This window comes from Uloborus diversus, chromosome 2 (genome assembly GCF_026930045.1).
Source record: "Uloborus diversus isolate 005 chromosome 2, Udiv.v.3.1, whole genome shotgun sequence".
Taxonomy (NCBI): Eukaryota; Metazoa; Arthropoda; class Arachnida; order Araneae; family Uloboridae; genus Uloborus; species Uloborus diversus.
The window spans coordinates 194,239,456-194,256,305 of record NC_072732.1 but is presented as its reverse complement, the minus strand read 5'-3'; positions in this window follow the sequence as shown (position 1 = coordinate 194,256,305).

Genomic DNA, 16,850 nt, shown 5'->3' with positions numbered 1-16,850 from the left:
TTATGGAATTTATATAAGAAATTCGTTGATTAAAAAAAAAAAAAAAAAAAAAAAACACGATTTAATTAGTAAGTGTGACAGTAATGTGACGTCATCAGATTTCTACATGACACTATTCTGAAATGCTTATCAGCAGAAAATATTTGGTTTCTTAAATTAGAGTCACAATTGCGCACGGGCCGTAGTGGCCTAATCGGTAAGGTATAGAACTCGTAACTGGAAGCTTCCGGTTCGATCACACCCGGTCAAAGATTATTCGTGTTTTAACGAAGATTGGGGCACGTTTATCATGTCTGCGGTCACAAAGTACTCCAAGTTCCCAATCCAAATCAATAAATCTGAGGGTGCTGGATCAGTGAATGATCGGATCCTGGTCTGTATCAAAAGCGAAAGTTGTAGTCTGGGTCCAATCCAACCTGTTGAACCAAGTATCCTGGAGAGTAGTGTATTATATTTTTTACGTTTCCCATTTCTTGTCAGCAATATGTTGCATTCATGTTTTAACTTACTTTTGAAATGTATTTTTATGTCAGAATAATATGGTGTTGTCTGTTTTCCTATCCTTTACTGCGTATTTTAAGGGGTCCCAGTACTTTAAAAATGATCAAACGATCAAAAGAATTTTATTGCTTATTTCAAAACTACAAATTATTCCAAACATAGTAAACACGTTTCATCGCTTTAGTTCAAATATTTAAAAAGTTATGAGTCGTTTTAGGTCATGCTAGCTATGTGTTCTTATGCAAAAGAAAATTTTTAAATTGCTTTTTCTCGGTGATCGTTTTTTTTTTCTTGTTTGTGTGTGTGTGTGTGTTTTTATGTTATTAGAATCCCGAAGGATTTTTTTTCTATTAAAGATACAGCTTTAAAGTAATACTTTTTGCAGTTAGGATAATATATTTAACAAAACTGTGCATTGGATAAGAATTTTAAAAATTACTCAAATGTGTAGAGCACGTTATACCTTTTTTTTTTAATTACGAATTTTTACATTATTAATCACAGAAAATTTCCAATACATACATAAACAAATGAATGCACAGATTTTTAGAGATGAATATTGTGATTGCTTAGCAAAAATCTTTTTTTAAATAAATGCAAAAACAAAAAAAAAGGCCTTAAAAATTTTTAAAAATTGAAATTTCCCTTTTTTTTTTTTTGGATTTTCAAAAAATGTAGGAAATATTTTAAGATTTTGAAAATAAATTATTGGTTGCGAAATGAGTGTGTATGTTAAGGTTTCAAAAAAACAAACAAAAAAAAAAAAAACACAATATTCATAAATTAAAAAAAAATGTTTAAAAGGTACTGTGACCCCTTTTATGCTTTCAAGTTTATTTATTACTATTATTAGTTTTTCGTGTCGATTACAAGCTGTCGAGTTCATTCACTTGTTTCTTTGGCGGCATTAGGTAGTAGCTCCTTCCAAATGGACGCTTCTTAAAAGCACGGAAATATAATTCCTCCTTTTTTTTAAAACCGAATATATAGGGCATGAAATATTTCATTTCTCAAAAGATGGATTCCTTTTTGTAACCTTTCAAGAACACGAAAACACTGTTCTTGTATGAAATGAAATAATATAGAAAGAAGTAAAGAAAAAAATAAGTTTTGTATTTTTGTACTTTACGAAGAAAATATGATTTTCTTCAGCTTAAAATGTTTCGGTACGCTTTCCTGCTTTATGTTTCAAAATAAATAAGCAAATACATTAAGGACGTGAAATGCTTACTTTCGAATTTCTTGATTTCATTTGTAACTTTTTAAAAAAAATCTATTTGATACTTTTGATTGTGAAGAAACTATTTTATTTCTTACTACAGAAAGGAAGTATTGTATTCGTGAAAAAAAATTTCACTCAAAATGTGACCTTAATTTCCATTTTACTCACCCCCGAATGAATGTTGAGTTTTTTTTTTTTTTTCGACCCGACCACACGTGCTTATATAACTAAGAACATATAGACGTCCGAAATATCCATTTTGACGATTCCCGAGTAAATTACAACGAGTTTTCTTGCGACATTTGTATGTACGTCTGTACGTATGTGCGTCTGTATGTTGCATAACTAAAGAACGGTATGTCCTAGAAAGTTGAAATTTGGTACGTAGACTCTTAGTTGGGTCTAGTTGTGCACCTTCCCTTTTGGTTGCATTCGAATGTCCGTAAGGGGGTCTTTTACACCTTTTGGAGGGGAAATCATTGTTAATTTCGATGCAAGCTCAAGTAGTGTTATAATTTTGCGGACACTGGGCGATATATCTTTGGGCACTAGTCTTTTGGTCACAAAGTTTTGTCACCAACTTGACAACAATTTTGGCATTTTTTTTTTAAATCGAGTTTCAATTTTGTCACTGTTGATCATATTCAGAGAGTTAATCACATTAAAATTGCCAATAATGGGGAAAAAATTAAATTGGTGTAAAAGGAAGTCATGTGATGTACACATCAGGTCGTTCATTGTTAATAATCTACAGTCGACTCCCGCTACAATGCGATGCAACCTACGCGAAAAGGCTATAACGCGAACTTTTCACGAGCAACGAATTTTAGAGCTTAAGTGAATTTATCGCACGCAACACGAACATACTTGGAAAGGAATCGCAGTAAGTGTCGGTTTCGTTATTGACTACTAAATATTGACTTTGTGAATGTGCTTTTATCCTTTAAGCATCACTGACTGCGCAAGTTCCCACACACCACACTAGTCCTAGCGTGGCGCCTAGACACGTTGTTTTATCTAAAATTTGTGAAGAACAAAAAGCGAAAGTTTGCGACAAAAATATATTAGAATAACGATCTGATTGCGCGTCATAAATCATCATCTTCAATTTTTACGTTATAAATGTAACTACAATTGTGTGTATCTACTGTACGGTGCAGCATTTTATTATTACTACATACACTGTACGTACCGTACGGTATTTTATGTCTCTCTCTCCAATTTATCATTGATTTTGTGCATCGATGCAGTATTTTATATTGAATAATGCAGTTTTTTTTCCAAAAATATAGTAAAAATTTTGCTCCTTATGTAAGAAACGGTAATAGAAATTAAAAAAATGCTCTAAAACTGTTTGAAAGGTGTTTAAAAATAACCAGAATAGTTTGTTATGTTAAAAATAAAAAAATATGTACATATCATTTTTCACAACGCGAAATGTCGACTTACGCGAGGAGTCTTAAAACGCATCCCTCGCGTAAGTCGGAATCCGACTGTATTCATTTTCCTTTTTTTACTGTCTTATCACCCTAATTCGTCAATTACATCCTCATATAAATAATAACCAATTATCGAGTAACACGCGTGTTTCAACAACGAAACTCGCGCCACGGCATGATATTTTGATAATATGTTCTGGTAATGATTAATATGCAGGGAAAGGCTTTATCGGGACAAGGCTGAACTCGATCCGGTAAGTTAACTGTTTTACTGGTAAGACTCATTTCAGGGGAATGAAGAAACGAAACGAGCTGATGTGTGCATCACATGACTTCGTTTTACTCCAATTTAAAGCCTCGGAGTGAGCAAAGAAACACTTTAAATATTTTCACCCCAAGTTTGTTGCGAACTGAAGCAAATAAAACGTTTCATACAGATAAATTTTCGCATTATTGGCAGTTTTAATGTGATTCAATGTTTAACTCTCTAAATATGGCCAAATTGAAACTAGATTAAAAAAAAAAGAAAACCCGCCAAATTCGTCGTCAATTTGGCGACAAAACTTGGCGACCAAAAGCTTGGCGATATATTGCCAAGTGTTTTCACTGGCGTGTGTTATATCACCACTTCAGTTTACATTGAAATTAACAATAATTTTACCCCAAAAAGGTGTAAAAGAAGCCCTTTAGAACATCCGAATGCAACCACAAGAGAAGGTGCACAACTTGACCCCACTTGGAGTCCATGTACCGCATTTCAATTTTCTAGAACATACCGTTCTTGAGTTATGCGAGATACATACACATTTACGCACATATATACGTACATACGGACGTCAAGAGAAAACTCGTTGTAATTAACTCGGGGATCGTCAAAATGGATTCTTCAGATGTCTACACGTTCTTAAGCATGTAGCCACGTGTGGTCGGGTTGAAAAAAAAATCAATATTCATTCGGGGGCGAGCAAAATGGAAATTATGGCCAATTTTTGAGAGAAAATTTTTTCTCGAATACAATACTTCATTTTTTGTAAAGGGAAGTAAAAATGGTCAACAATGAACGCTACCAACTGGCGTTTAACGTTCGTACACTGAATTTAGGGTTACAATTTTAACTGTCAAAACATCACGAATCAGGTAATGGCTTCGTTCAAATGAAGAAGCAATTTTCATCCGTCATACCTTAACGGGCGACTTTCTAGTGTTAAAATAAATACCAAAATAGCAGCACCTGCCACAGCTACTCTCATCATTTTTTTCTGGAAAGCAGATTAGATTTTTTTCTACTCTTTCTTCTATCCATCTCAAAATTTTGAATTTTTAGGATTTCAGTTATTTAACTTCTAAATACACTTCATGCTCGACGGACTTTTTCTACTAGAATAAGAATTGTACCATTATTGAATTGACTTGAACTTTATATTTAAAAATATACAATATCAAACTATCAATGAATGAAGTACACTTCTAGCAACATATAATTGTCCTGTATACTTTTAAACGTCATAAAGTCATAAGTTCTTTAACAAAAAAGCATTACATTGGGGAAAAAAAGTAGTGAAACTTTTCATAATTTAATTGGTGTTGAAACAGACAAACAAAGTTAAAAATTCGTTACTTGATAGTGTTAGTTTTACAATTTAAACTTTTATAAATGTCATTTATTAACATTTTCACTAATTTTCATTTGCAAATAACGATAATTATAAAATACTAGATAAAATATTTTACAATATGTTTATAGCCACTTTACAACAGAAAACTATTCCTTCCATAATACCTTTCTATTTCCCCAACTACAAATCGAGTGAACAGTACTCATTTGCCTGACAAACAGCTTAAATGCTACTGTAAATTGATATATTGACTGTCTAATCAGTTCCCTGCTCACTTCTCCTCTTTAATCAGCCGACTGATAGAATTTGAGAACAATGGCTGAACTAAATCCGTTTCAATCAATGAATGATATAAGATTCAAACGTCTTTTGTCCAACTAACAAAGTATTGTTTTCATTTGAGACATTTAGAAATCAAGGGGAAAAGTCATGTTGAATTAGTTTTGTTGAATTAAGGCTTAAATTTTAAAGAAAACAATTGTTGTAATTTTTAAAACCAAAATGGTTTGTAAATATAGGCTGATTATGATTTTTTGTCAACCAATTACGCATTTTGTCGTTTTATAAGAATTTCAAAGCCATTTAAAATTAAAATAGGATCTGTTGTCATAAGGAAAATGGTTTGATAATCAAATGCAGACTTTAATTAACGTTCATTCATTGGTAATTACTAACGGTTAGCTTTCGTGAATTGTAAGAATTAATCTTAAGAAGCAATCAATTTCTAATATGCTAGCCATTTTTCTGTAAGATATGCAGTTTATTACAGTGTTATTTTTCTAACACTAAAATAGCAATAAATGCTTCAGGGGAGTGATCTTTTACAACAGATGATTTGCAGTAAATATGTTGTTGCCATTCGTTGTTTGGAAAGTCAAACGTCAGCAGGTATGCGTTCCAGAAGGGTACCACCTACTCAAGTCATTAATAAAATGTATTTTTGTCTAAAATGCTCTGAACCAGCAAAATTGAAAAGTCAGTTCAGATAACATGCTACGTGTGCCACTTTCAAAATGACCGATATGTACAAAAATAACCTATTCAAATATTTTTAGAACGCAAACTCTTAATGTATCTTATCACATTAACGTTTTCAAATTTGTGATTTTGAAAAAAATATTATTATATTACCTTCATCGCCCGACATTTTACGTCCTATTCGAAAACAAAAAGGATGTCACGTGACGGGAGTTCAACAATCAGTGTAAAATAAAAGAAGAATAAAAAATAAAACATAGCGTAAAATTTCCCATCTGAATAATTGTGATAATTAGTAAAAATCATATTAGTCCCTAAAAATTTCTATTCGAATGAGAAAACTTCTGCAAAATACCCGGTTGAATAAGTGAAAATATAGGTAAAAGGATCATTTAACCAATACTGAATTGCCTATATATTAGTTTTCCTCTACGAATCTACCCTTAATTAAAATGGACGTTTATGATATTAGGCGTGGTCAAGGGCTACCTCCAGACAGTCGTATTTTACTGCCTGTTTTCTGGTGAACAAAACATATTTGAACTATTCTTACGCTTCTAACAGGCGCTCGTATCCGAGAGATACCCTAAGAGGAAATTTCATTTAATAGTTTTACTCAGAAAGTGCCACGAACGCCTTAATGTAGCTATTCTACTTCCTCTCAAAGACCTACTTTTAGTCATTACTAGAGTTTTTCTAACATCACTAACGGTCAGTTGAGGGTTAGGCACGAGTGTTTCAGTAAATATTTCTAGCACCCCGATTTTCTAGATTTAAACTGAAGGCATACATTTTTTGGGAAAGGCTAGGCCCTAGAAATACGTTTAAGGAGTACCCTAAAACCTTAAAAAAAGGTTTTTTTCTGTTTTTATATATTCAAAAAATTTAAGTCTAAAGCTTTCAAGCAACACCGAATTCATGTTCCTATGTAGTTTACAAGAAACAATTCAAATATGAATGGGCAGGAATTCATTACAATATTCGTACAATTTTACTTTAAACGAAAATTTCTAAAATTGTCAATTTTTAAAATGTCGTGTTCCTTTTTCTAGAAAACTGCTTTACACATTACTTTGACATTTTCTCTACATTTTATTTGTGTGTTTATAATTACCTTTAGTAGCGAAATGTTTGCTTTGAGAAACCCTTTGTCTAAACAGTAGTTTTTATTGTCGTAAATAATTCTTTATTTTATTTAAAAATGGACTATTTATTAATGTTTGATAAGATATGAAATAAACAGAATTACGATTATATTTTTCATCAGTCGACTCTTAAACATTTCTTGAAAATACTGTCAAAATTGTCAGCCTCTGTCATTAAATTTTTTTGTGCAAACTTAACGTAGAGTTTAGCAATTTAACATTAAGCATATACAGGGTCTCCGCTGAAACCGTGCTCCAGTGTATTAAAAACTTCCCATACGAACACAGAATTTCGAATGTAAGGAGAACCTTCTTATTCGTGTGAATCTCTGAAGTACACTGCTTCTATCCTAACTCTCTGCTCAGTTGAACATGAAAAGTACCTCAAATCATAATCTAAAATGACAAGCGTGCTAGAGTAACGAGTTTTGGCTAAGAGGTGCCAAACATTAATGTGTATGGAATAATATGTACATGAGATACACATGAGCTCTGATGTGGTATAGATGCAGCAATCGCTGGAAGTCTCACTAGTAACTTCAAAAAAAGTTAGCATTGAAGAACATTAGAATATTCTGCTGTGATGGGGAGAAAAAAGCTAAGAAAATGGTGGTGCCGTGCCTCGCCCGTGTTGTGCCGAAAATATCTAGAACCGCAATCGTATTGTCGTTTGTAGCTATAAATTTTGAAATATTTAGGATGAGTAACACTTATGTTAACTGCAAAGTTTACATAATTATCAGAAAACAAATGAACCATAGTTTTTTATTTATACTAAAATCCCTCTAATTGTGTACCTTTTGTCATATCTTATTATCCGACTTCCAATGATAGCTATTTCTTAGAAGGATATATTTTTGTACTTGTATCCAACTCCTATTGATAGTTATTTCTTAGAGGAATATATTTTTGTTACAAAATGGCGCACACTTGTTACAATTGCAATTGTTGTTGATGTTTTTTTAACCTAATTAGCTTCCGAATGAACATATCAGATAAAGAGGCTTTGCTGCAAAGGTCGGAATATACTTGCAAACTGAGTATATCAAGAGCTATTACCAACATCCGAAGCTATTATCAATATCCGAAACGGTTGCAATGCTTAAAGCATGCATTATTCACAATGGCTCTCTAATAGTATTACTATAATCAGATATCAGCTCATAGAATATCGTAATAGAGTCATAGATCCCAAATGATGTATTGATACTGCTTGTGAGATAATAACGCATTGAAAATTGCTGTGTTATAAGGAAATAAATTAAGGGTTATAAATACCATGCAGCGTTGATAAATTAGCTTTAAGGGTAATTCAATTTGAAAATGTCATGGTCTATCTAGTGTTTTAATGGTATAACCTTGTATTAGGTAGTTAGTCGATTTTTTTTCCTAATGATCTGAAAACTTTCAGTTTCAAGCGTTGTATATAGTGTAAAGCACTTGTGAGTACAGATTTTCTTTGTCTCAGAAGTGATAACGCATATTCTACTTAACTAAATGCCTATATTAAGTACTGAATTTTTGCACTATTTTTGCATTAAATATAGGGGCCTAATTTCATATTTGGAACAAAACAATTCTTGTAACTTGGCTAACACTTTTTGATTTTTTCCAAAAGAATAGAGAATATTGAAAAATAAAATTTCAAAAATAGAAATTCAGTCTTGACGTTCGGTTTTTTTTTTGAAACGTATTCAAATTAATTCGTATTATTTGATAATTAGCATCTTCTGTTTTGAAGTTTTGGGTTTTGTTTAATACTCACATAAAAAATGGATTTCATTGTAAGTAACGTTGTAAGTATTTAACATCTTTTCTATTAGTCAAAATAATTTAACAACAAAGAAAACTACTTTGTCAGTCAAGGTAATTTTAATCAGAATCAACAGAAAAGCCCCCATTTCTTTGATTAAACGAGGGACAAAAATAGAGTGGCAAAAAGTGCAATTTACAATAAAATTCAATATCAGTTATTATTCATATATTATTTTAGTAAATCAGCAAAGAGTCTCAGAATTAAGGCGGTATCCTACTGAGATTCATGTCATGTACCAAAAACTATATTTCGTGAGAAAGTAAGAAGAATTAACGCGAGTTTTAAACGTCTTTAACAATCTTAAAAATAGCAATGCACTTATTACACTGTTTACATCTTACTGAATCTAAAGAAGAAAAAAAATAGATAACATTTCTTAGACAAATGTAATGACAAACAATGCAGGGAGGTTTCAAGTAGAATTTGAAGAAATATCTCCGTCCGCTTTGAGAATGTTATATCATGTATAAAAGATGCATCCGAAAAATTCTTCTATATTAGTCTCCTATGTTTTTTTCTATGTTAGATAGCCGAGAAAGAATCGTATAAATTTGCTTATTTATGAGAGTTTTGAGATAAAATAAGATAAATGCTTAAATTAAAAGTAGGGAGTAACTGATAAATAATCTCATAACATGATTCATACATAACACATTTCACTTACTCAATAAAAAAATAATATAATGTAACAACGTTATCCTTTTCCCTAATCATTATGATCTCTGAAAGCTAGGGTTCTTCATATTGCAACAACCTTTAAGGTCCAACCGATATCATGGCTCCATTAACCAAAAATATATTTTTTAGGATAACGCAAAATAACAAAAAAAAAAAAAAAAACTAGGCATTAATTTCATGAAAAACGATGAAATTCGGGATATAACATGTCATGAGTTTTTCAAATAACGAAAAACAAAACAAAACAATAAAAGAAAAACACACTATAAAATACTGAGACTAAGCAGTAATGTTTTTAACCAAAGTTCCTTTGTCTAAAATTATTGATTAACATTAATATGTAAATTATTTTTACAGTTCAAAACACCTCAAAATTATATGCTCAAAACAAATGAAAAACATGTAAGAGTCATTAAATTATTCACTACATCGTAATTTTTTCTCACTGTAGTTCATAGATTTTGGTTTTTCATTTTACTCATATACTGCATTAAAATAGTATGATGACAAAAAGGAAAGCATCATATGTTATCTATTTTGGCATTCCCTAAGCACAAAATAATTTTGTCTATATCTGAAATATCTCTAAGCAATAAAATTACTAAAATAAAATAAGTTAAAATGGTCCATAACACTATTTTTAAAACTGCATTTCTACCAACAACAGAGTGTGTTTTTTTATTATGTTCAAAATTTTTCTCAATTTCATACATAAGTGACTGGGGTCAATTGTTTAAAATTAAAATCAGACCTTGAAAAAGGAAATTTTCTTCATTTTCTGTGAAGACGCTAGAATTAATGTTGCACATTAACTGAAATTTATCTCTACAGGAAAATTTATTTCCATCCATAAACTCGCCAAGCTATTTTTCTTTTTTGCTATAATTCATCTGAAAAGAACATGATTATTTACTGTACATAAAATTTAATATTTTTAGTGGACAATACATTCCAAGGAGATAATTTTAGAGGGTTTGTTGATGTTTAAAATAAATGGATAGTTTTTTTTTTTCTATGTTATCCTCTCAAATCGCTGAAATGTTTTTGTACTTAATAAGTTTGCGTTTCATATTTTCTTGAAAATATAAAAGAATTTTTTTGAATGAATTTTAAATTTAGACATTCCTATTATGTGGTCAAAATTATAAGGACAATTACATTTATGTGCTCTAAAAAGCAAATTTAATTGTTTTTGTTTTGCACACTGTGCAGTATAACGATATAAATCAGCTTTTCTCAACCTTTTTTAACCAGCGGACCGGCAAGTGGTTTTGAAAAAGAAAAACGAACCGCCAATGTTTTTTCTCCTCCCCCCCCTTTTTGGCAAAAAAAAAAAAACTTGCATTTTTGACCATTAAAAACAGATGCACTTTCTCTACTTTCCAAGGAGGTTTTTTTTTCCTTTTTACTTTCTTTGCAAAAATAAAGTACAGTAATTTAGTAATAAAACTCAAAAGATTCTTTTAAATCAAATGAATCAGTCAGTTGAATTTAAAGAAATCCATTCTTACAAATAAAGAATAAATTAGGTTAATTTTCATTCATTTTTTATGAAATGACTAAGGATTTATGCAAATCAGAAGCATGTACAGTTTGAGCAATTCATATCTGTAAACATTTTTAGTTACAAATGTTTTCTTTTTTCTCCATAATAGTATTAAACAAGTACTCCTTAAGTATTTCTAGGAGGAAAACACTTTTTTAAAAAAGGGATGTTTTTATTGCTTAAGAGATCTACCTGCTCCTGTAGGAACAACAAAACCTTCATTACGAACTGCTTTCTTTGCTTGTAAGCTATGTTTGAAAAGATTTAGATAAGGTTGACGAATGTATACAATGTGTTTTCTTATTTCTTTGGTGTAAGGAGTTAGCTTCCTTTTCGTAATTGCACGAAGCAAAAATAACGAGGTTTTCTTTGAACGGTGTTAAGACAATTAGAAGATTACGAACACTGTTGCTTGATTTAAAAAACATAAAAAGACCGCAAATAAGAATTAAATGATTTAATAAGAATTAAATGTTCATGAATTAAAACAAATGTATTAATGGACCAAATAACTTGAATAAAGTAATACTTATGTTTTACGATTTCTTTTTCTCAAAGATCACAGAAAACTAGGTGCAAATGATAGAAAAAAAGCTTAAATAGAAGAGGGGAATTTGGAACACAAAATATTTAATTGCAAAAAACCATGAAAAACGAGGCAATCACATGCTATATCATTTTATGACGCATAATGTATAATAACGAAGATCCTTCGTATCAATCAATTGCATTGAAGAAGGTACATTTATTCGGATTTTTGTAGCTTGATTGTAGCTTTTGTAGCTTGATTGATTTTCTACAAGCAGTTAAAAATTGAAACTTGTTCGCATTTTTAAAAATCATTAATCATTTTATTATCTTTAATATTCATCTGTAGAAAAACAGTTTATAAATTTTTTGCATTAGAGTATTGAATTTTATTACACGTTTCCTCTTGCAACAGGAGTGGGTACAACTCATTTTCATAACAAGGATCTTAAATGCTAATTTATATTAAATTATTGACACTCCAATCAGTCTTTAAGTAGTTCTCATAATACAGAGTGGTCGAAAAGTCGGCAGACTTAAAAAAAAATACATTGTTTGTCCATACATGTTGAAAAACAAAGGCTTCAATATAAAATCTATTGGAAGTGCATTGTAAAGTATAAACATGACACATGATCGGGTGTTGCTTCTTTCAGCTGCTCCAAACATTACATACACACCTGAATTTAAATGGCCCCACAACCAGAAATCACAAGGTGTAATATCAGGAGAAAATTCAGAAAACATAAACAAATGGCATGACTGTCTCCAACTGTCAATCTAAAAAGGGCCGTAAGAGGAGTACCTACGTGCGGAGGCAATCCATTCTATGTAAATGTCACTGAATGAAATGCTTGACACTTTAGCAAATAAAGAATGGCTTTATTTTTCTATAGCGCTTCATTCCGTTCTCCTGTAACAGAAACCATTTGAAATGCGTTACCATACAACTCCTCAAAGGAAAAACAACTCCGTTAGTTGAACGCCAACTTCACTTTTTGTTTAAAAATGTAACTACCGTAATATATTTTTATTTTCGATAAAAATACCCCCTTCCCCCCATTTTGAGCATTTATGTGCAAACAGCGTCGTTTTATTATAAGAAGTTCAATGGTTATCAATTTATGAAAAGTTGACTTATTTTTGGATCACCCCGTACATTCCATTATGCTAGGGAATTTGAGAACAATGACCAGGACTAAGCTTGTTTTAGTGAAAAAATGAAATAAATTTTTGAAGAAATATCAATTACTTGAAAAAGAAGGTTTTGTTTCCCTGTTAACATTCATAAGTTGAATTACATTTTTTTACGGGATAAAAAAATTTAAAAAATATTTTTTGTTTAAGACTTTTATATTAACACTAGAAAGTCGCCCGTCATGATATGGCGGGTGAAAATTTGTTTCTACATTTGAACGGAGTAATTGCCTGTTTGTTTACATTTTGGTAGTTTTAAGTTTTAACCCTAACTCCAGTAGATAGCGGCATTGTTGACCATTTTTACGTTTCTTCATTTTCCTGAAATGACAGTTTTACCAGTAAAACAGTAAAGTCACCGGATCGAGTTCAGCTTTGTCACAATAAAGCAATTCAATGCATGTGAAACATTACCAAATCATATTATCAAACTATCATGCCGTGGCGCGAGTTTCATTGTTGAAACACGCGGGTTACTCTATCATCGACTATTATTTATACGATGATTATATTTGTGGTATTTGTCAAAACTCGCCAAGAGATTCATACAATATCACCATTTTTAATTTTCGGAAGAGTTGGCCGCATTGTAATTATTTTCAAAAGTAGATTTATGCTTCGAATTTTTGCAGAAAAGTCGCCAATACCCTTCTGATAATAGACAACGACAAATTAATCGAATACTTAATGTTTTCTAATAGTAAGAAGCAACAATTAAAACCGTTAACAATTCTCTGAATTGTAAACCCGTTTCAAACTTGATCCGATGTGCTGTAATTTGATCACTCTGAAGCAACCGCTCCGTTTACGTTCCGATATCAAAAGGCAGGAATGCACTTCAGTGATCATCTTTCCAAACTATTGAGCAATAACAATGCTTCATTTCTGGAAATTATTCTGCTACTGTTAACCGTTTCGAGTTTCCTATCGGAGCAGAAATGAGTTCTTGCGAAGTACTTGATACAAGAGCCAGTGATCAAATGACTTTTGTTCTATAGGCACACTAAAGCAGGGAAGCTCAGAAGCCACTTGTGAATCTGTTTCTTCGTATATAAAATTAAATAATTAAAATAGAGACAAAATGAGTAGGCATTTTCTTTAATTATATTAATACCAGAAGAGATGCTAATAATCAAAAATTTGATATAGTCCTTTATTGAATAAACTTCCCCCCGTTTAAACATTTTACATGGTAAAAAAAGAAAAAAAAATCCGCATACACAGGGAGTTCCGTTTTAACCCACAAAACCTTTATTTTCACAACCGTTAGTCCCAGATGTATACTTCCAATTGCAAAAATGTTCAAAATCAAGTTAAGATATTGAATATTTGAAGTGAAAATAGAAATAGGTCAAAAAATACAAAATTTAACTTTTTATACAGGCCTCAGGTCCCCTAACTAATGTTTAGAGAAATAATCTCCATTGAAAACTATTGATGACACAAAAAACTTGACATTTCTGTAATCAAAACTCAAGGAATATCGTCGCCTCAGAGCAACCGTAGGATATCTTAGTGCTGTTCCTGGGATTAGATGTCTTAGTGTTGCTCTGAGGGGACGATATTCTATTTCAAAGTTTTAAGAGACCATACACAAGATCAGATTGGAACATATCGCCCTTTCAGAAGAAAAACAGGTCGTCAAAGTAAGAAAAACAAGATATTTAGTTTTTGCATTGCTATTCAAAAATAAATCCAAATGTTATGTCGTGATACGCAAAAAACACATTACAACACTACCTCGAACAATGTAAGAAACCCCGCGCTCTTTACACAGATCATTTTAAACACTTGTTAACCGCTATATTTCCCCCCCCCCCCCGAAACGTGTTATTGACGTCGAGTGAAAAGTGATCTAAGTCACAAAACGCTGTGTTTCATATCTTCGTGAACATTGATCGTACGAATTTCAAACTTTTTTTGTTGGAATTGTTTTTCATTGGAGATTATTTCCCTTAATATAAGTTAGGGGACTTGGGGCCAGTATGAAAAGTTAAATTTTGTATTTCTTGACTTATTTTTTTTCCTTTCAAACTTTCAATATCTTAACGCTGCATCTGATTTTGAACCTTTTTGCAATTGGAAGTATGCATCTAGGACTAACGGTTGCAAAAATAAAGGTCTTGCAGGTTAAAACGGAGCACCCTGTATAGGTTAATGAAACTGAACATTTTAGCAAAAAGAGCCATTTCTCTCAATTTCAGCTGAAAAAACAAGTTTATTAACATTGAAGTGATTTTTTACATTTAATTACTAGTTTTTGTCAAATTCCTGACTCTTAAGTTAGAAACTTTGCTTCGAGGGCTGGTGGTCATAAGTTCAACTCCAACCGGAAACCTGAGTGTTTTTCCTCTCTTTGCGCTGTATATTTTCCTTGTTTGTCTTATATTGAAAAACTATTGCTGTAACTTTTTGTGCTAGTTGTCATCGGAGCTTCTAACTGAAAGTTGACGTGCGTTTTCGTGCTAAGGAAGAAGCATGGGTCTTTGTATTCGAAAGCCTTTTATGAGAATATGGTAAAAAGTTCTCTGCCTGCCAATGAAAGACTACGATTTCCGGATTAAAAATTTGTTTTATGTTTTTATACAATTTCCCTTGACTTCAAGAAACTTAGTCAAGTTTTTCTCCAACATTAATATTCCTTCTCGGAAGTAAGAGTCTGGAAGGATGTGAAAATATTCATCTCCAGGCCTCTGAATCTTTTTCCAAGAACAAATTCTTTTCGTTTAGGATCAGAAGGAAGTCTTAGGGTACTGGGTAATCCGTGTTTCACTCATGTTGCCAAACTGCTGCACAAAACTGTTCCGACTCTTATTGAATAGCTTCAAACATTGCTGCAAAAAATTTCTGTGCCTCTGCTTTTGTTTGGCATTCAACAAATGCAGCAACCTTTTTGCGCAGAGCTGTCGCTTCCACATGTAGGTGGGTCAACTACGAAGAACGTACGAGCATGTCAAAAATTACAGCTCACTTCTACCGGATGACATGGAAGGGGTAGATTTCCTGTAATTGTTTTTTCTTGGGTGTGAATCCATCCAAAACAAAGAATTCTTTGGTGTGGTTTAGGTTTTCAGTAAACGTTTTTCAATTTGGTTGAATTGTGTTAGATGTTTATCCATTTAAAACAAAGAATTGTTTGACCGCACGATTGTCAAGATTTTCCATTTTGAAAAAAAAAAAAAAAAAAAACGCGCAGATGTCTATACTGCGAAAATTCGTGTAACGAAACTACTTGGAAGAACAAGTTGAACTTGGTATTATGAACAAATAATAAGTGCACTCAAACAGGAATCATAAATGTTTGCTATTTAGATCGTCATTTCTGCGTCAGGCCGAGATTTTTCCCCCTTTTCCGTAGCTATAAAAATTATCCTTTAGCGCATAAAACACAACTTGGTACAAGGTTGTCCAAACGTAGATTTTAGGATTTCTTCAAAACACTTGGTCATCCTGGGGACGTTTAGTCAGAATTATGAAAGTTAAACTTTTTTTTTTAGTTTGATAGATAACTATAAAAAAGAGTATCTTATAAGCAAAGTTCTAAAATTGTAGGTAAAAAGCTAAAGGAGTTGTCTAACATTGGATATGCATTTTGAAATAAAAATTTCAACTGAAAAAAAAAAAAAAAAACATGAATTATCATACAAACTTCATTGTAAAATGCTCCCAAAGCAAATAATATAAGCATTTGAAATAATAAATAAATGAATATATATATATATATATATATATATATATATATATATATATATATATATATATATATATATATAAATCTCGTGTCACGATGTTTGTTCGGGGTAAACTCCGAAACTACTCAACCGATTTTTCTCAAATTTCATATCTATGTGTCATTTGGTCCAACTTAAAAGATAGGATAGTTTTTATAATTTTTTATATCAAATTTCATATTAATTATGCAATAATAGTGTGAATTAATTCTTTAGTTCAAAAATACTTAATAGATGGCAGTGTAAGTTAATTAATCGATATAACTGTAACATTGTATGACTTACTCCTAAAAACACCATAATAAAAGAACTCAGAAATGTTGCTTAGAATTTCTATATAACGTTTTCGGATATTACAGGTTATTATTCACTTCCTGAGAAAATCAACTATATTTTTCAAAACGTTTCCTTAAATTGCTACAAATTGCAGATTTCACACCGTTGTGAAAAATA